At 29.4% G+C, this 21526-nt stretch overlaps 1 protein-coding gene across 1 annotated transcript in view; it reads left to right on the forward strand.

Annotated features, from left to right (window-relative positions):
- LOC123295240 overlaps positions 1-21526 on the forward strand; it is a 152120-nt gene that overhangs the window by 92392 nt on the left and 38202 nt on the right. The gene's annotated exons all lie outside the window — the stretch shown is intronic.

Below are 21526 nucleotides of genomic sequence, written 5' to 3' on the forward strand. Positions count from 1 at the left end.
ATTATTAATGTATGACTCATTTTACCTAGAAATCTTAAATAATTATCAGGTATTGTAATTGTTTATTATTAATAATAGTTTTTATGAAACGGAGAGATATCCCGTTTGTTAAATAATTCGTGAATACTTGAAGTTGTAAGTTTAAGATAAGACAAATGGTAGTAAGTGAAAACTTAATAATTCGCTGCTATCACAGAATGCTTTTTTAATCAGTTGCTTGGATAAATTAACTTCTCTTCGATTCCCGATTTTAATACATATATTAATTCAATTTCAGTTTTTAATTTATTTATTTTTTCTTTTAACAATACAAACATTCTACAGAACATGTCATAAAAAGGAATATGGAAAAAAGAGAAAGGAAAAAATATATAAAGTATATTTTACAGCCCCTAAATAAAACTTTGTAAAGATGGAATATTTCAAGATCCGCTTGGTTTTGATTTTCAAAATAGGATAATTATTTGAATGTTAAATATTTGCAATTAATCTTACTTTCTTTATTTTAAGGCTATTATGTACAAATGTTTAATTTACGTGAACATTCTTTGAATGGCGTGAAACTTCAGGAACCGTTTTAAATATTCATTGGCGGAAAAAAAATTAAGAAAAGCGGTTTTCCAGATAAGAATGGTAAATTCGTTCACATTTTAATGGGAGGGTATTTTTATCTAACCTGGGACTGTAGAAATTTTTCTTATTCCATTGTACCTGATAATTAAAAATGAAAATTGAAAAAATTAACAAAATTTTCAAAAAATAAAAGTACCCAGGGCAGGTAGAATATGAAAAAATAGAATAACAAAATTGTAAAGTTTCACGCCAATCAAAGAATGTTTAAAATTTGTACATAAGAGCCTTAAAAGAATATACCCACAGATGTATGTACGGGAAAATAATTGTTTAAAAGATGCATCACTTTATATCCCTTTAAGCAATTTTAGAAATATATTTTTAGAGAAATACCACATGTTAAAAGAGTATCATAAAATGGATAATACAATATGTTTAAAATCAATAGCAATTCACCCGCCAGTATCAATTCATGAACTACTTTCTTCCTTCTTTTGAGGAAACCGTAAGCCTTGATCTCTCGTGTTGAATGGAATTAAAATAATTTATTTTAAAGATAAATTAATTTTTGTTTTAATTCAAATTTCCACATCATTATCCCAACAAAGAATGTATTTTAAAAATTCTACTTAATTACTTATTTAAACGACTAAAATTAAAGCTGAATGCCAAAAATAGAAGTACAAAGCACTGTAAATTCGAGCATACTCCAAAAATTTTGATTGGATGTAAATATCTTGGATGAATTTAATATTGGCTGAAATTATTCATATCAATACTAAAAGCTCATTCAGGCAATCTTATATTATGCAATCATTGCTCTACGAACACAGTCGAAAACCTCCCTTCTTTTTTTCTAAGCTAATTGTTGGCTTAATATAATCAATCAGTGCTCACAAGCGGTATAAGACCTGATTATTAGAAAATTTAAGTGGATGAAGACTCAAGCGGAAACTTTTAAACAGGACCGTAAATTTAAAAATATACCAACAAGTAAGCATACCGAAAACCTAACTACTTGACCCTCATTCATGTAATGACGAAATTTAAATCCACATCCTTTACGTTTCAATCAACATGTCCTTAAAAATTTTACTGATAGCTGTTACAGGGTAGTGGCAATATGACGAAGACAATAGGCCATGTCTCATGTTTACCCAAGTATTAAAACATTTGATTTATGATTTGATTACTTTAAATTTTAAATTCTTTTTAAAAGAAATTATTTTAAGAGAAATCCTTGAATATTCAGTGGCAATATTTTTGTTTTGAATAAAAATCGATTTTGCAATGTACGCACAGGTACATTATAATTTGCATAAACTTTTAAGTGCGTACTTAAAACCGATTAGTCATTGCAGATTAGCGTTATCAGATTGAATTAGCACTGATAAAACAATACAAATAAAAAAAGATTAAATTTATTCCAAATTATGACAGTATTTTTTAATACAATTTTTATGGCAATACAAAAACAAAGTAAGTAAGTAAGTAAGTACTTTGGTAGTTGTATATGTATGAGTGGGATTCCTACAATAAGTAGGAAGTTATTTTCTACAATAGGATTTAATAACAATATAATTTGACTCGTTATGGATATAAATGATTATAAAATTAATAAATAATTTGTATTTTGTATTTTTATTCTTTTAGAATGTTTTAATGTGTAGTTAGCAGTTAGTTAGTAGTATACTACGTTGGTGTTAAAATATAAATTGTAAATTTTATTTTTTTATTTTTACTACAATTCATCACCAAATATGTAATAAAATAAATAAATACAATAAAAAGTAACTGTAGTTTATATGTGATACATTGTGTGATATTGCAATGTCTAGTTTATAAATAGAAAAAAAATATCGCTTATCCCAAGAATTTTTTGTAAAATTTAAGAAAATTTTTATATTTACAAGCTTTTTTAATCTCTGGGAGGCAATTCTCACTCAATGGACCTGCAAAGTCCATTCACCTGGAACCTGGGGACGGGAATTGTTAAGAAAATTCGGCTGAAAATTTTGTTAACAAATTTTTTGCTGCAAGTTTTTGCGAATAAATGCCTAAAAACGGCTATTTTTCAATTGAATTTATTTATTTGCGAATACTTATTTATAATAAAATTGACCCCTCTATCTTTTTGCTGAAGCCTTGGAGAACAAAATTAGCTTGGGAACGTTTCATTCGGCCTAATAGTTTTTCGACAATTCTATTTTGCACTAAATGTCAGAAAAAAATTGTTTTATCTGAGCAGACCGCAAGGTCTGAGTTTTCATCCGATCGCAATCTACTTAACGGGAATCAAAAGAGTGAAATGTCACCTTTAGTTACCAATTTCGTAGCCTAAACCCATATTCAATATTAACAACAATTACAGTGGTTTAAAAAAACGGCGAAAATTCCTTACTTGCAAAAATTAACAAATTTTCAACTTAACGAGATGCGGTTTTAAAATTTTGCTTAGAAAACTTAAAAAAGTGCTTAGAAAACTGAAGATCAAGAGAAAATATAGATGTTTCGTGGTCTTGGTACACTGGTCAACTCATACGTTTTTCATGCTTACCTCCCTGTTAGTGTTCTGTTAGTTTTGAATATGTTCAGAAGGCCCATGATTATGATGTTTGTTTGTAAGCTATAGCTTTTATTCTAGTAAGATCGTCGATCGTTCTACAATTTCCTGGAATATTCCCATGGCCTGACACCTTTCTTCATCCAATAACCTTTTTGGGTTAATAATTTTTAAAACAAGATATAAACTTAACAACATCTATTATTCAACAGACCAAAATTTTATGGAATATTTATGATAATTACAGTCGTGTGAATATTTCACTTGATTATTTTTTTTATCTTCATAAAAATGAAATTTAATATATAGCATTCATCCACCATACCATTGACGTAAATATTAAGTCTTGTTGTCATACACATATCAAGAGCGGATAAAGAAAGTTTTTATAATGGGGCGGGAGGGAGAGGGGGTTATTATGAACATGACTATTTTTTAAGCAATTAATGATTTTGTACTTTTGTACTTTTTAGTTTGTTTTGTTGCCTAGTGACTCTGAACTTTTTCTTATCTATGAAGACCTGTACGTAAAGCTCTTATTTCGGTGCTCATCTGTAGATATCTTGTGAAATACTTATCAAATCGTTGAATGACCATTTTTTATATTTTTGGGTCGTAATTACGCTAAAAAATTCAACGACATAAATATTTGATTGAATTTGCGTTTGAAAAACAGTTTCTGAGGTATCGATCGAATAACAGTTTCTGAGGTATATATCGTTCCAGGATATCACTTCAAATGGACCCGGAACGATAAAGATCCACAACGTAACTTTGACTCACTAAGTACAATATTCTGGCTCGATTAACGGTTAAGTGAGTAGTTTTTGAGTTGTCGCCTAAAATCCAGTACGGAAAAATCTTATTTCGGAGTGGTTTTGGAGATATCTAAAAAACCTCATCCAAAATTACGTTAGATTTTTTATACCATGCATATATGAAATATACATAGTATATTAAGTTTAGTCCCAAGTTTGTAACGCTTAAAAATAATGATGCTAGGAAAAAAATTTTGTCATAGCTGTTCATAAAATCACCTAATTAGTCCATTTCCGGTTGTCCGTCCGTCCGTTCGTCTGTGGACACGATGACTCAAAAACGAAAAAAGATATCGAGCTGAAATTGTTACAGCGTACTCAGGACGTAAAAAGTGAGGTCAAGTTCGTAAATGAGCATCATAGGTCAATTGGGTCTTGGGTCCGTAGGACCCATCTTGTAAACCGTTAGAGATAGAACAAAAGTTTAAATGTAAAAAATGTTCCTTATAAAAAAATAAAAAACTTTTGTTTTAAACATTTTTTTGTAAACATCACTGTTTACCCACGAAGGCGTTAATTAGGTGCAAATTTTATAGTATGTATTAATATAGGAATATCAGTTGTGTGTGTGTCTATTTAAAAGTGAATATCTTTTGTTATTTACGTGACGTCAAAAAAACAAACGATTGCGCATCAACACTGTCTATACATTTTTGTATGTGTAATGTGATAAAGAAATCAACACTGACTATGCATGGTATTTCAACAATTAACTCAGTCAATTGTTTCTTTTCACTTGTTATTTAATATATTTTTGGTCTCTATTACCCTAAATTAACCAAAGACACGAATACTTGGTTGATTTTGGGGCTTAACGACAAGCTTTCCGAGTTATTGACTGAAGAAATTACAATGGAATATTGTCTGGGATACAATTTTAGTGAACATTTCAGAAACTAGAAACTACACTTCCAATCGTAAAAGACACCATATTTTGTTAATTTTTTGTCTAAATTGCTCTAGAAAATGATTAATATTTCAATCAAAAAAAGACAAATTTTCTTCCTTCTATGAACATACTAAGAGAAGGGCACGACAAGTATTCCCAGAAACTATTGAATTTATAATATTTTTAGGTTACAAATTTTTTATTGCCCACTTCTAGACTAAAAACTCCGGCTTTGCTCCCCTTTCATGCAAATTCTGGGTATACTTATGCATTTTTTTTTGTTCTTGTTGGTGGCTTTTTCCTCGATTGCCCCTCTCTGGATCCGCGATCGCATGAATATTAAATTCTATAGAATATTATTTTAGTAAAAATATATAAATAAACTAAGTAAATACGCATTTAAAAATAAATAAATATAACACTACATAATATTTATAATATATTATTTATCTCTATCATTCCTGTTACTCCTTTAACTAACTAACTACATTATGTTGTTATGTTTATGTTAGGCTGAGCGTTTGAATTTTATGTAATATTAATGATGATGTTATGTTCATCATGTTATATTAAAAGTTCATGATCACATACATACAAACATATTCTTACAACATGCATACTTTTAAATAGATAGAAAAACTGTATGCACAATATAAATTATAAATAACAAATGCCAGTTTAATAAATTCTCATAATTCAAGTGTCAAGATTGTTGCACCAATAATAATAAAAGTCGAATTATTTTTATTTTGAAGAAATTTCTTTCTAAAAGTATCTATAGATAACTAGCAGACCCGGCCACGCGTTGCTGTGGTTATGGTTCGTATTATATTACATTATAGTAAAATATTCAAGGGGAACAGTTGGAGGACATCAGTAATGAAGACGACCATGCTTTTTTACATAGATGCCATTTGTAAAAAACTAGGTGCCCTCCATGATTAATTTTCTACTACCGTTACCCCTTAATACAATGAAATTATTATTTACGCACGAAGACGGAAACGTTAAAGATGTTATAAGAATCCACTGGATGTCTAGTCTAAGTAACACGTGGCCTACTATGCTAAAACTAAAAATTGAAAAAGTAAGAACAATTGAATTTCGCTGTATTTCGTTTATAACAAAATAAATTTAGATTATAGCTTAGCCTCAGCAACACGTGGTGTTTATGCTATTAAATTGTAGCTTATATGAAACGTTTGTATTTTTAACATAGCGCAATCTATTGAATACTTACTCAATCCAGTCAACAGATATCGCCATCTGTTAGAATCGTTTGGAGCTAACAGATAATTGTGACTGTCAAATAATAGACAAATAATTTGCAATAAAATAATATTGCGACTATAAATTAAGATGTAAGCTATCCTATCTTTCAAGTTGGGTCAAATTGCACACGGTGCGCAAATCAAATTTAAAATCGGTTCAGTGGCTTAGGACAACGTGGCACGTAATTTTTATATATAAAGATATATAGATATTTATAGATAATATATATAGAAAAAATGCCATAGTGTCCTGAAAGCTCTGTTTGGGTAAATTCCTTACTTTATATTGGTCCACTAAGTAAATGGATTTGTCTAACAGAGAGTATTTTTTTTTAGTTCATTACAGAAGATGCTTGATTTTACTCCCTCATTTGTTGTTTTTAGTTTAACATTATATCTAATTTAACGAGTTTATTTCCATTTTGCCCCAATTTTATACCCTGCATATATGAAATATGCAGTGTGTCGCATTTAAGATTAAGACACCCTCATATTTTCGTTATTTAAAGGAATATCGATTTGAAATTTAGCACAATCATACAAGGTGATGGGTCACATTTGTTAAGATACTTAACCGAAATCAGAATTTTAAACTCAAATTGGCAAATAAGGTCCATTCGTCGTTTTTAGTTAACATTATATCAAGCTAAAATTTTTATAGCGTACACAAAACGTAAAGACTAAAAAAAGAGTTTGATTTCGTAAATGGGCAACATAGATCAATTTGATCTCGAGTCCAAATCCTTTCTTGTAAACCGTTAGAGACAGAACAAAAGTTCTAAATGTAAAAAAATCTTTCTTGTCATTTTTCCAAAACTATAAAAGATAGGGAATTGAAAAGGGATATCCATTAATCAGTACATAAAGATATGTTGAAAATTCGATTTAAAAATTTCAGCTTGGCTGACAATTCACTACAGAACCTTACATCCCTTATGCCCATTAATTCACACTTAATTATTTTCGTTCGAATGCGTATCATATTTATCATAAAATAATTAAGATAAAAATATTATTTCTATATTTATATAATAAGTATACCTATTAACCTACCACATCGAATTTTCTCATTAAATATTCATTATTTTCGATGTTATAGATACAGGTTATTTAAGTTATATAATTTGTTATATAAGTAGATAAAAATAAATATAAATGCATTCATAATAATCAAAAACAACATTCATCGCGGTTGACCAATCAACCATAATTAAACTGTCAACTCTATTCTATATTTTCTATACAAATATACAAATAGTCAGATACAGAACTCTCTTGTTATAAGAAGTAGAAGATAATTCTTATTCAGTCATCTCCTCTATACATGACATTTTTTAATCTGTCAAGTTAATTGTTGTTATTTATAAACTGTATGCAATGCATAATATGTTTCGTGAACTGTGTACAACAGTAAAGTTTGCAGTCAGAAAATACTTTCTAATTAGTTTACAACATTGTTTGCATCTGTTTGCACGGTATTTCTAACAATATACGACTAAAAGTAATTTTGCAAGAAATTGTGCCAAATGGTAGCTTTCGACGACATAAAGTTGTAAAAAAAATTATCTATGTTAGTTGCTTTAAACTTTCAAAGTTGTCGATATTTAGCACGTAAAGGATAAGAATCTTAGTTATCTCTGATAGGAATACCTTAATCGTGAAGAGCAGATTTTTTCGTTGTTTTTTTCCGGAATTTGGAATAACTCTCCCGAGCTTTTTTCCAAAATAATTTGCCCGTAAATCCATTGGATACATGTTCTCTAATATCACGGTAATCTTGATGGAAATACAGACTCATAAGAATAATGATCTTTCCGAGATATCTATACTTTCTCAAACACCTGAAATACTCATGATCTATCCAGAAAAATTATTCTATATGCTCGGAAGCAAAAGGATTGAAAATAGAATCTGAATTTATTAAAAACTAGCTTGGTACCCGCCTGCTTCGCTGGATTTAAAAGTAAAAAAAGATAGGTAAAGACCAGCGCGTTATAGCCTTCACCTCCCTAGCTCTCACTTATCTTTCTTCCATAACACTCGAAATAGGGGTAGGGATTGTTTTATACAGGTAAAATATATGTACAGTTTTCAAATAAATGTTCATGTAAAATAGTCATAATTCATTGAGTATATCAGAAAAGATGGCCATTGTATTTCGTTTACAATTTTTTCAGCAATATTTAATTTATGAATGAACTGATGCTCATAGATAGTGCAGTAAAATGTCAGATTAAATTTTATGTTTTTTTTAATAAACCATTCTTTATAAATTATAGTTTATGTGTTATTTTGATGTTATTGTAGAGTTTCTTTCAAATGAATTCTGTAGTTTTTGTATGAAAGCGTAACAAACAAACAAATAAACAAAAATAAACAACCTTACTTTCACTTTATAACATATAGGGAGGGGGATAGAGATGACAAATTTCCAAATTTCATGAAAATATCAGATTAGATATTTTTATTAACAAGTAATAAGATTAAAATTGTTACGAGAAATTTTTGAAATTTGAATCCAATATTTATGTTTACTGTATGTAAGAGAATTGGAAAGTTTTGAATGTCTTATATGTACAAATTGCATTGTATTGAATAATTGATATTTGTGAGTAATTCGCAAGTTTATTGGCATTATGTTAGTTGATGACTTGCATGCCCTGAATAATATATAATTTAATATATATATATACCTTATTAATTTTAATTACAAAATTTAATTTTTTGTTGAAATTATTTCATTAAACACTTATCTATTATATGTATTTCCTGTATATAAAATATAATTGATTATTTTTTATATTTGCAATTATTATTATTATTTTATGTTAACAGTTAACACAGCAATATATTAATTTATATAAAAAAGAAAATTAATCTTTTTCACAATCGAAGCTATCAATATTATCCATAAAAACGGTAAATTAAATTCATAAATTAAATTATTCCAATATTCGATTTAAGATAGTTTAGTTAATGTCAGTTTAAATTTACATATCTGATCGTTTATAAAATTTATAAACGATCAAGGAAGTGTTCTTAGAAAATAGTTTATTTACAATGATCGATGGGGCTTTATTGTAGAAAGAATGTTTCTCTGGGCTTTATAATTAATTGCTTTTCATATAGAGAAGGCTTTGAATCGTTGAATGGAAAAATTATTAAGAACGAGAACTGTTTAACTGAATTTCGCAATCAGTTGAATCGTTTCGAGATTTCGAGAGCACTTTAAAGTTTGAAAAAAATATTATCTACTGGCTAATTACTAATTCTAAACAATTTTTAAATGAAATGAAAATAAGTAGTGATGAGCAAAGTTAATCTCGGTCTTGCAGAGCCTTTATCTATATGCATTAAGATCAAAACCAAGATTCAACTCTGCAAGACCGAGACCTAACTCTGCAAGACCAATACTTATTTGTGCAAGACCAAGACTCATGACAAGACTTTTATCATACTTATTGTTGAAAATGATGAATGAAACCACCCTCCTCCCCGCAGAGAATTTTTCAATGTGCTTTTCTATTATACCTGAGTAAATTTTTCTTTCGCTTTTTAAATAAAACCAGAAAAATAAAGAAAAAACAATAACTAATCTACTAATTTTCGGTCTTACACAGTTTGGATCACAGATTTTGATTATCTGTTCTAATAATAATTAATTTTATATAAATATCTATGTAGATAATTTATTAATTTTGTAATGATTATTTAAGTAAGAATCCAAAAAATCTGAAATAATACAATAAGGCTCAATTGAATCTTAAAAAAAGAGAAACTCTAACCAAAATATGGTTGAAACAAGATCAAAAACAAGATTCGACTGGCCAAGGCCAGGATGGAGATTATTTTCGCAAGACCAAGACTTGATTCTGCATGGACAGGATTAAAACTAATAATGCAAGACCATAATCAAGATTCCATCGTCAAGATTCTCTTTGGTCTTGTTTTTGATCTCGCTCATCATTTAAAATAAGGAATTTGCAAAAATTATTATACTTTCGTCCGATAATATTCGATTCGACTCGAAGAGTATAATAATCTTCGAAAAGTTTTTAAAAGTTCAGTTTGAATAATTCAAAGTTGTTTCATTATGAAATAATTTTTAAAATGCACTTTTATTGCTGATAAATTATCCTTATTGTTCATATTATTAAGATTTAGGAACCCCAGTGCAGCTCCTTTTAAAAAAGAAACAAGCGTATCTGGTAAGAAATGACTTCAATATTTTTATTATCAATTATTTCAAAAATCGTCTTTCTAGAATCGTTATTAAACAATAAAAATGGTGGAAGCGCTTTGGAAATGTTTGCATTTCTTCCTTGCGCTTCCACATTTTTCAACGTTTAATAGATCCTTACAAAACTAGAAAGAAGGCTCGATCCTTAAACAAATGAGTTTCTTCCCGTTTAAAATAATAATATCTATTCTCATTCGTGCAAAGTTTTAATTTTCTTTTACCTATATTTCTTAGAACTACGTTATAAAGAAAATTCATTTCATTCAAGGAAATTTCATTTTATAAATTCCCACCTACACTAAACAAATCATTTTTATTATCTAAAAAAATATATCTATGATCAATGCACTGAAACATTATCCAAATTATTCACTGCTAATACGTTTTCAATGTAAATTTAAAACAAGCAATAGTTAGTTCCGTGTATACTTACAAGATGGAAAATAATAGTTAACAATACCTACGTACTTATTACAATATACACTAGATGGCAACAAAGTGCATTCTATATATTTAACAATAGAACCGCAACTATATGTTGCAAAATATATATTTTAGGCGCCATCATTGTCAAACGATTAGACATTTTAAAAAAAAAATGTGACATCAATTTTTTATAATTATTTAATTGTCATTTGTTAATCAGATATATTAAAGTTATGTAATTTTTATTTTTTCAACAATTGTAAAAAAAATTGAATTACATTTCAAAAATCTCTCTCTGTCATCTCATTATCAAAATTACAGGAAATGATATATATTTTATTTATAAATTATTGTTGTACTATTATTATTACAATTGTTAATGGAAGTTTAATCATTATTGTACATGATTTAGATTAATTATAATTGTTATTTTATGATGATGGTATTTTTATTAATGAATGCAATTTTTTGTAATTAATTAATTATATTGTCTGTGTTGTAACTTTTATTTTTATATCATAGAGGATTTGTGTAAATTGGAACTGTCTAGTAGATCATACGCGCTTATAAGTCCCGCATAACAAAAAGGTCAACCATCAGCGACTTTAAAAACAATCTCTGTATGATGCGAGCCTAATCGCGGATTCATAGAGGGGCAATCGTGTTCATTGTTGCCTCCAAACAATAAAGTATTTAGTTTTCTTTACCCTTTAAGTAATAATCAAATAATTTGTTGCCGATAACCATAATCAATACATAGTATAAAACAAAGTCGCTTCAATCCGCCTGTCTGCCCCTTATCCCTATGTATGCTTAGATCTTTAAAACTAGACAACGGATTTTGATGCGGTTAGTTCTAATGGATAGAGTGATTCAAGTGGAAGGTTTTTATGTATAATACATGCAGTAGTAGAGTAAGGGTTTGAAATAGGGGTTGAAAGGGATGTGCTTCAAAAACTTAAAAAGATGTCAATCGATTAAGCTCTAATACTGACATGATATACAACCAGTTTCAAGGATTGTTTTTATCTATTTTTAACCTTTGGGGAGTGGAAAGGTGAAGCGAGAAAATGGGGATGTTTAATCGAATATTTTCAAATATACCTAAGTGAGATATCAAATAAAAGAGCATGAAGTGTACATTACTGTTACCCATACGCAAGGGAAAATAGAGGGGAGGGGTAAAAGTGGGGATTTGCATAATATAGCTGGTATTTAGACGAGCCTTCAAAAATCGGTATATGTAGGATTCTTGATCAACAAAAAAACCAACAGCATCCGTGAATTTATTAGCTAGTTAGGTACTCAAGTATTTGAAAATACTGCAGTATTTTCAAAGTAATTTTAATCTTTTTAGTATTGACTTAGAAATCCATTAGAATCTCCAATTTTCAATAGAATAACTTTTTTGTACAAAAGTTTCCGAATTTCACTAAATTTCATAAATAATGTTGGCAACAATAATAATAAAAAATAATATTGATGATATAATATTATAAATAGTCCACAAATTACATATACTCCAATCAAATTAGGTAAAACTAAAAAAAATCTGAAAAACGAAAAAAAAGCTTAAAAGTTTTAGCTTTTTACCTATACAATAAGTTACTCTTAAACTTTCCATTTTAGAGAAAACATAAGGTTGTCGAGCGTAAAATTTTCGATTGATTTGTATATCCTGTTTTTTTTTTTAGTATTCTGTGTTTTTGGAATTTTTTTGTTTATTTTCCTTAAGAACTGTGCCTCCAAAATCAGTTTTGAAGGAAAATTTAAAAAACCCAAAGAACCGTACATAAATGAGGATTTTTCAGAAAATGCGTACGGAAATTTTACGAAGAAAATAGTTGATTTTTCCGAAATAATCCTTGTTTGCTTTTCGTACAGAAGCAAACATGGATTTTAAGGTATTTTATTCTACAGGTAAATATTGAAATAGTTGGCATTGCTACTTTTCAGATTTCTATAAATTAAATGACATTTCAACTAATTTTATTGGAGTAATATTATAACACAATAGTATAGTATATGTAGTAAAGAGTAGTTAGTTATTTGGTTTAAAAATAAACTTCACACATCAAAACTAAACTACTCTGACTACCACATTTACGAGTTTAATTTACTAAATTAAATTTTACTAATATTAGCACAATTTTAGTTTGAATAATGTTTGATATATGTATAATAAATAATGTATATTTGAAGAAAAAGCCCTGTTGAAAAATCAACAATATATCCTTTATGCCAGTATGTTTATGCTAGCGTAAATAGTTTGAAAATTAACGTTCATTCGGCAAATGAAACATTTCAATGAAGATCTGACGGAAATTCAATTTTTTGAAACATAGTTAAGAACACTCTCGATCAAATTACCTTTCAAACAAAAGGCGTTCATATTTTCAAATTGTTCCATACTTGCATTCAATAAAATCTAAAAGTTTTAAAAGTATTCCGATAAATTATCATTGACAATTTGTCTTGGTTTGCCTATCCTCTCCATGCATGAGGTACTTTCACCTTCGTAGCATGAATCTTTGAGCTAAAAAATAGCTTAGGTCACATTTTGCTATTTTTAAGGTCAAGCATTCTTGTTTTTATTCGCCTAAAAGAAGTTTTTCTTGTTTAATGTTGTTGATTTGAGCTAAGATCTCACTCCAGACGCTATCGATGAGGCTTGTACACTAACCACTAGCCATACTTTTACACTAGCCATATTTTGGTCAAACACGGCCAATATGATAGTTAATAATAGCTCGAGGAGAATGTACCTTCATTAGTTATAACCATTGCCCGTTGGATAAAACGGGACCCGCTGGCTAAATTAGGATAGGTTTGTCACGGGCCTCGTTTTTTAGTCGTCGTGAATCTACTGTCAACCCTTTGTCGTTTATGGGGACCCCTTGACAAATTTGCTTGCATCGTTTATCTTTTTTTTGTTGTCATCGAGTATTCACTACTATTTTTTAACCTTTTACGCAGAGTGAACGAGGTCTGTAGCATTTGCTACTCTTGCTTTATGGTCTCCGCTACTTGTTCTAACCAACGCCTGGTATCTGGAATATAAGTTTTAACTTCAAAATTTATTTTACTTAATTAAGGATTAAACATCACACATTCGGACATACAAAGTAATTATATAAAGAATAAAACCTAATTTGGGTGAGGCATTCAGGTTTTGTGTGTTATAATAACGTTGTTATACATATTGTAGCCTACACTTTTTAAACATAACATTATTATAATAGTTCCGTCTATGTGCCTGCCTGTCTGTCCAATCTGTACGTCAATTCCTGTGTGTAGGTGTGGTAAAATTACTTTGGAAACAATCAGATATGTATTATTATTATATTTAACTCTTTTTTTAATAATAGGTAAATATTCGCACAAAATTTCTCTATTTCTATTTTTGTATTTTATGTAATTATTAGAGATGGGATTTATAAAAAATAGTTGTTTAAGATACAAGTGGATAAGAGCATTATGTACGTACACATGCGAAATTCGCACAACAAGTGGTATGAAAATTTATGAACAACCGGTTAATTTTTACACAATTGTTTAATAGATATAAGTAAAATTAAATGTACACACTGGCCTACATATTTCATGAGCCGTTTTCCCAGACCTACGCCTTAAACATTTCAGAATTTCGCGAAATATTCTAAGACCACACCAAATATAACAAACGAATAATATAATATTTATATTATAAATGCAGATTACTAAGAAAGAATGATTCCAAGAAGAACATATTTATCGCAAAATTATAAATAAAATATGCATAAAATATACCTTTATTTGATTAGCAGCAAAAAGATAAAGAATATGAAGAACTTGTTAGCAAAAAATATTCCACTCATATGTATTTTAGAGTAATTTCGTACGTACGGAAGCCTGAATGTCTCACAATCAATTTATGAGAGAGTGGCGCTACGCTAGCTTATATTTTATATGTGTACTACCCACAAGTATAAAACCAACTTTAAAAAAACCCCAAGTTCACTTTCAACAAGTGCACTTGTGACTTGTGGTATTATGGAAACGAACCTATTTGAAGATGTCGGTATTTTGTCATGTGCAGATTTCTACTTATAACGTCATAATAAACATTTAATAATACTTTTAAGGCTAGAAATTGAAACGTGCAGATGCAAAAGAAAAAACATCAAAAATTAAAGCATTATATTTTTAAATATAAAAAATTTTGAACTAACTACATTAAAGGATAATCATCCCCGACTGACATCTTCAAAAAGGTTCGTTTCCATAATACTATAAGTCACAAGTGCACTTGTTGAAAGTGAACTAGTGGCTTTTTAAAAGTTGGTTTTATACTTGTGGGTAGTACACATTTAAAAAATAAGCTAGTGTAGCGCCACTTTCTCATAAATTGATTGTGAGCCATTCGGGCTTCCGTATGTACGGGCTCCAGTACACCTGTTAAGTCATGCTCCGTTACATATTACTTTTGGCAATCCGATGTTTGCGAAGCACCGTGAAAATTTGTATTACATGTCTTGTGCAATTCCCACTCAACCTTTTTTATTCAATGTATTTACGAAATCTGTTTAAATTTTCTTGCATAAAATTCAATCTTTACCAAATTAAAAAATATTCATTAAATAAATAAATGAACTATTTTTATGTTAAAATGACCTTTGATAATGAATAAATAAAAAATCAACTTTTATATTATTAATATTAGAAATTTTATAGAAATACGTTCGACGTCATTCAAGCAATAATAGTTTGTGTCTGCACAACCCACGATCACCAATGAATCCATTCATTTTCTACGTTTGATTACTTTTATACATGAAAAATATATTAATTCTTGATTGCAATTGATAATCATCTAAGTACAATTTCTAGTTTTATTATTCAAACTATACAATTGAAATCGTTGCGTTATACGATTTTATTTTTATAGTTTTGGATCATTTGATGTGTAGGCGTTTAACAAAAATTAAACTTTAATCATAATCGAAATTGCTCAATTTAATATAAAAATTATTAAAAGTTTTCTAATTAATCTACCATTAAAGTACATTCACTCATTTTTTTAGGGATTTAATGAAAATTATATATTATGTTAATATGTTCTGTTTCCATTAATTTGGAAAACTACATTTTTGTTATCGTTTGTGCAATTCATTAACTATAACAAAATTTAGATTTACCAAAAGTTCATTGTACACTGAACTTGTATTTGTGTAATATATCGACGAGGCAGTTATCCTTATACAGCTATCCTACATGAAATTTCAGGTACCGTAGGGAAACTGTGCGAACTAAGTTATCTTAATCTATGCCCGTGAAAAAAGAAGAACTTTTCTCACTCAGTATGTGTGGGAAAAATAGTTCTTTACCGTCCTACTATGATAATTCCTCCCCCTAATAATAATTCCTCCTCCTCCCTATGAACTGTGAATTCATTCTCGCACTAGGGCGGTAATAAATTCAGTTACTAAAGTGAATTTTTTATTTTTCTATCTCTATCTCTATATATTATAAATGCAAAAGTAAGCATGTTTGTTTGATTGTTTGTTTGTTACGCTTTCACGCTAAAACTAGCGAACGGTTTTTAATGAAACTGTACAGCAATATATCTGATATATCAAAATAACACATGAGATATAATTCAAAAGATATATTAATAAAAAAAATTTAAATTTAATTTAATTTGACATTACCATAAATTACAGATTTCTGTAAAAGTAGTTCTTTGACATTACCATAAATTACAGATTTCTGTAAAAATAGTCAATATAAAATATTTCACGGCCACCTTCTCTGATGATATACTCAATGAATAATTACTAAAATACATTTAAAAAAATACATATATTTTACCTGTGTAAAACAATCCTTACCATTATTTCGAGTGTTATAGATGGGAGTAAGCGAGAGCAATCTTTATCAATTTTTACTTTTAAACCCAGCAAAGCGGGTGGGTATCACTCTAGTTAGTGAATGTAATAAATTGTCAAATAGAAAAGCTACTTCAAAAAATTTTCGATTAACTAACTCTACGCTTGGATTTCTATGTATAAATAATTCTACTTACTAATCATTCGATTCGAGATCATTTTCCTCGAGATTTCGTGTAATCTGTCGAAAGTAATATTAATGTATAAAGTTTTTTTAGGTATTTTTCCTGTGCCATGACAGAAACCTTAAAGGATTAATATTGTTTCTAGATATGTTAAAAGTGCACACAAAAAATATTCAACATGAATTTAATGTTTTTGAGTAAAGTAAAATTCAATCTTAACTTTGAAAGATTTTTAACACTTAGAAAATATTTTATGTGGCGTCTCTCCACTTGAAAGCATAAATATTTAAAAAGTCAAATAAAAACACAGCTGTAGGTATTACTTAGAAATAACATTTCAATTCGTTGTATTTACAATAATATTTATGTATATACATTTGATTTACCTATTTGTATAAACACTATTGTACGCTTTTAAATATAGTACATTCTGATAAGATTCCTTATAAAATCTAGGCTACCATGACAAAATATTCAATTCTGATTTTTAAACATTAATTATGTTTTATTTACATATGTACAAAGTATAAATAGTTTTTAATGAGTGATAACAAAATGCTTTTTTATTTTTACCTAAAAATTCATTTCTTATCTCCTAATTTATGCCTACAGTTTATTGACCCAATTCTCAACAACAATACAATAATTTTTGATTTATCATTTAATGATTAAGATGACCACACGTCCGTTTTTGCAAAGGGTTCATTATTTGGAAATACAGTTTATGGTCTCCATTTGTTGTTAGATTAGATGATTAGAAAAATATCTCATTCTTTTTTAGGAATTCAATGGCCTTAATAAACAACAATATATGTCTTAGCGACAGTAGATTGCACCCCCTAAAATAAAGGGGCTTTTGGGATATAGGATTTCCTATACACAAAATGTAGCTTCTGCCTTCTTCCTTTGTCAAAATTAGAAGGGATCGTTCCTTGTTGCGCATATAAGTTTCTTTAGGTTACACTGGGCAATTGACAAGTTATTAATTAATTTATTCTGTCCTTGTCCTAATTGCGAAACAAAAAGATAAGATTTTTCCCATGAGAATCTTTTTATAAGAACCTTTGCACTAGGTACGTGCCTAGGAGCTCGAGGTTACAAAAGTGCGCGCGCGTAGAAGTTAAGCTAGTTATATTAAAGTTCTAGTATTATTAGATGAAGTGTTTTCGACATTTAATCCGCCGTCGAGTATCCCTCTGAAAAATTTGGAAATTAGCAAAAATATTTTATGTTCAATTCAAGATAATGCCTCGGATTTGGAATACCAGAGCTAGTTGAATGAATTTTAATGGAAATGGGAATTTGAGCTTCTAAAGTGACACGATGAGGTGCTAACTTAGGGCGCGAGCTACGATGAGGTGCTAGCCTAGGGCGCTCCCGACATTTAATCTGCCTTTGCAAGAGTATTTATATACATATATAACCAAGAACAACGGTTAGTACCCCGATTGATTACTATTACGCCACTTATTCTTTTAGCAGCTAGTGTTAACAACTTTTTTATGTGGATTGAGATGTGGATGATTTATATGTAAAGGAAGTGGTTTATGGTAGTACCAACTCTTCGCTTCCATTTTTTATTCCGATATATCATATTTTTGAAGCCTTTCGCATCACTACAGTCTCTAAAACTCGAGTGCTTTTTGATAGTGTAAACTCTTCAGTCTTCTTTTTTGGTAGATATTTATAACCAAGAACAACGGTTAGTACCCCGATTGATTACTATTACGCCACTTATTCTTTTAGCAGCTAGTGTTAACAACTTTATATGTGGATTGAGATGTGGATGATTTGTATGTTAAGGAAGTGGTTTATGGTAGTACCAACTCTTCGCTTCCATTTTTTATTCCGATATATCATGTTTTTCAAGCCTTTCGCATCACTACAGTCTCTAAAACTCGAGTGCTTTTTGATAGTGTAAACTCTTCAGTCTTCTTTTTTGGTAGATATTTCATGTTTTTAAAAACGGAAATAAGGAGGAAATATGAATTTAGTGATTTAACTCTGCTTGCTACTTATTAGTTATTTTTTCAAATTTTGATTTTATTTTAAATATTAACATATCCATTATTGATAAAACAAGATAATACATTTCACATACTTCTAGTGGTTTATAATCGAAATAATATTCACGATACAAATGCCTCTAGTGATAATTGCTAAAACTATATATTATTAGTAATTTATTATATGACAGGTGATAGATATGCCTCTGGTAGGATATAATTAAACTGCATGGTATATATTTATTGTTATTTAACTATAATGTATATATTTATTAAACAATAAGGATTTCTGCGAGGCAGTTTTATAATGAAGTGACAGCATCTGACAACGCCTCCTCATTGGTCTATTTATATAAGTTATGAAGAAAATATTAATTAACCACCGATTTCGATACCGATACTGCGTTTGATTTATTTATAATTAGCTTTTATCCACTTTGGTGGATAAACTATCTCTATGATCTGTATATCGTAACTTCTAAAAGACTCTGTAGCTTAGAAAATCACGTCTGTGTGCTTCTTCGCATTCTTGTGAGTAGCTCATGAAGTGATGCGATGTTTCCCGGGGATAAAAATAGCCCTTGGCGCTTCAATTATCGTTGTAACAAAAGAGAAACATTAGGGGATAATCCTGATGTCGAATTGGCCATATTATCCATGAAAATTTAAAACTGGACTTGATACCATGACAAAATTTGAAAGTGAAATTAAAATTGATTAAAAAAGGCAGAAATTATAAGCAATCAAAGATTGCGTACAAAGGTTGCTTATCTCCTTTTAAAAAAACAAAATTTTATATGAAATATCTATGGCAATACCCACGTATGACGTAGTGGGTATACCCACGACGTAGTGGATATTTTTCTCTTGGTTTAATTAGCAATTTTAAACGTTCTAAACTGTGCATACTAGTAAAGATTTTTAAAAACCAATTTCACTTTTCTATTCGTGAAGTGAGAATTCTTCATCTGAAATTTTAGCCCGATCTCCTTTTATAGATTTCTTAAATTTTTAAATATAGTTGTTTTAAATTATTTGTTATGGAACACTCTATATAATATAAAAATATTCTGATTTGTACTTTTCTACATTACATTAGCGTAGAAATTATGATAGTAGGTACCAAGTTTTTGTAATCAATACTTCACGTCACGAAAAACTTTTCATTACTTTAACTTGAACACCTCTATAATCCTTACTTAATTTCATGCTATAATATTTACTGTAATGATACAATTTCATACCATAATTTTAAAATCCTCACACTAATACCCATTGTGACCATAAAATATGTACGAAACATATCAAAAGATACATAAATTTAAATTATTTGAATGTTTATTTATAATAAACTAGGTTATATTTTTTAATCTATTGTCGTGACGTTTGAGGTTATACTATAAAACATGTCATATCTTATATTATAACGTATAAAAACGTAAACTCAAAAAATTGTTAATATACACCAGAATTCATTAAAATGATCAAGAGAAAATATTCTTCAACACCACAATGGTATTCAGCACCACGAGCTTGTTGGGTTTTCATGCCAAAAAACATTATGAGTTAAATATTTTTGGATTGTTATCAAAATTATAAATGTCCAAACTTTTTTGTTTGTGTCGTAAGCTTTTAGCCGTGTTGTAACCATCTACTCTTGAGTGAGCACATAACTTACTATATAGTCGCAGAAACGAAGCACTGAGAACGACCAAGATTTGCAAAATTTGAATAGTAAGACGGATTTGAATGCGGTTTTGTGCAATCTATTCGTTAGAGCTTCAGGAAACTTTGTGACCTACATTGATTTCTAAGAAATTAAAAATATGCAATTTGCATAAATAAGGCATTTCATAATTCTATTTTAAATTGACCGTAAATTCTAAATTCACAATTCGGTTAATAGTGATGAAAATGATCCCAAACACATCACTAGGGGGTTTTTGGGGTCGCTGAACACGAATGTAGCAGAACGCAGAATTGGATACCGGTACCTGGTGCCCAGGGTGAACGGTATCTCCTTCGTCTCCTGGAATTTTCGGGAAATTCGTTCGGGAGATCTATTTTGTCGCGACATTTGTATTCAGCGACCACAAAAAACCCCGAGTAACGTTTTTGGACTGATTATATAAATAATTTCTCGAGAACTCCAAGAGACGCCGGGAACACCGTTCACCATGGGCTCCAGGTACCTCGGAGACTAATTGTGTCGTGATAATGTGATATTCGTTTTCAGCGACTGCAAAAAACCGCCGAGTAACGACTTTGGACTAATATATAACTAATTTCTCGATAACTCCAGGAGACGACCGATTACCATGAGCACCAGGTACCTCGGAGACCAATTCTACCACGATATTCGTGTTCAACGACTCCAAAACTGATTATATATGTGTTTTACGAATTTAATAATGGTTATCGGACTTAGTCCTTTCTAAGTAGAAGTTTCCCATCAAATAAGTGTAGACACTTGTATATAAATTCTTGTCTTGATAAAAAATTATTAGTCTCTCGGTCAAAGCCGTATCAGATGATTCTATTGTATAAATAGCTGAAGCAAAATCTACATTGGTCTGTTGAGTGAGCTTAATACAATAAGCTCACTTAAAAACCCAATGTACAATTTAACTGACTCTACTCGATACATGGGCAGAGCCAGAAATGCATATCTTGTAATTTTTACCTTTC

The sequence above is a fragment of the Chrysoperla carnea genome, chromosome 3, assembly GCF_905475395.1.
Source record: "Chrysoperla carnea chromosome 3, inChrCarn1.1, whole genome shotgun sequence".
NCBI lineage: Eukaryota > Metazoa > Arthropoda > Insecta > Neuroptera > Chrysopidae > Chrysoperla > Chrysoperla carnea.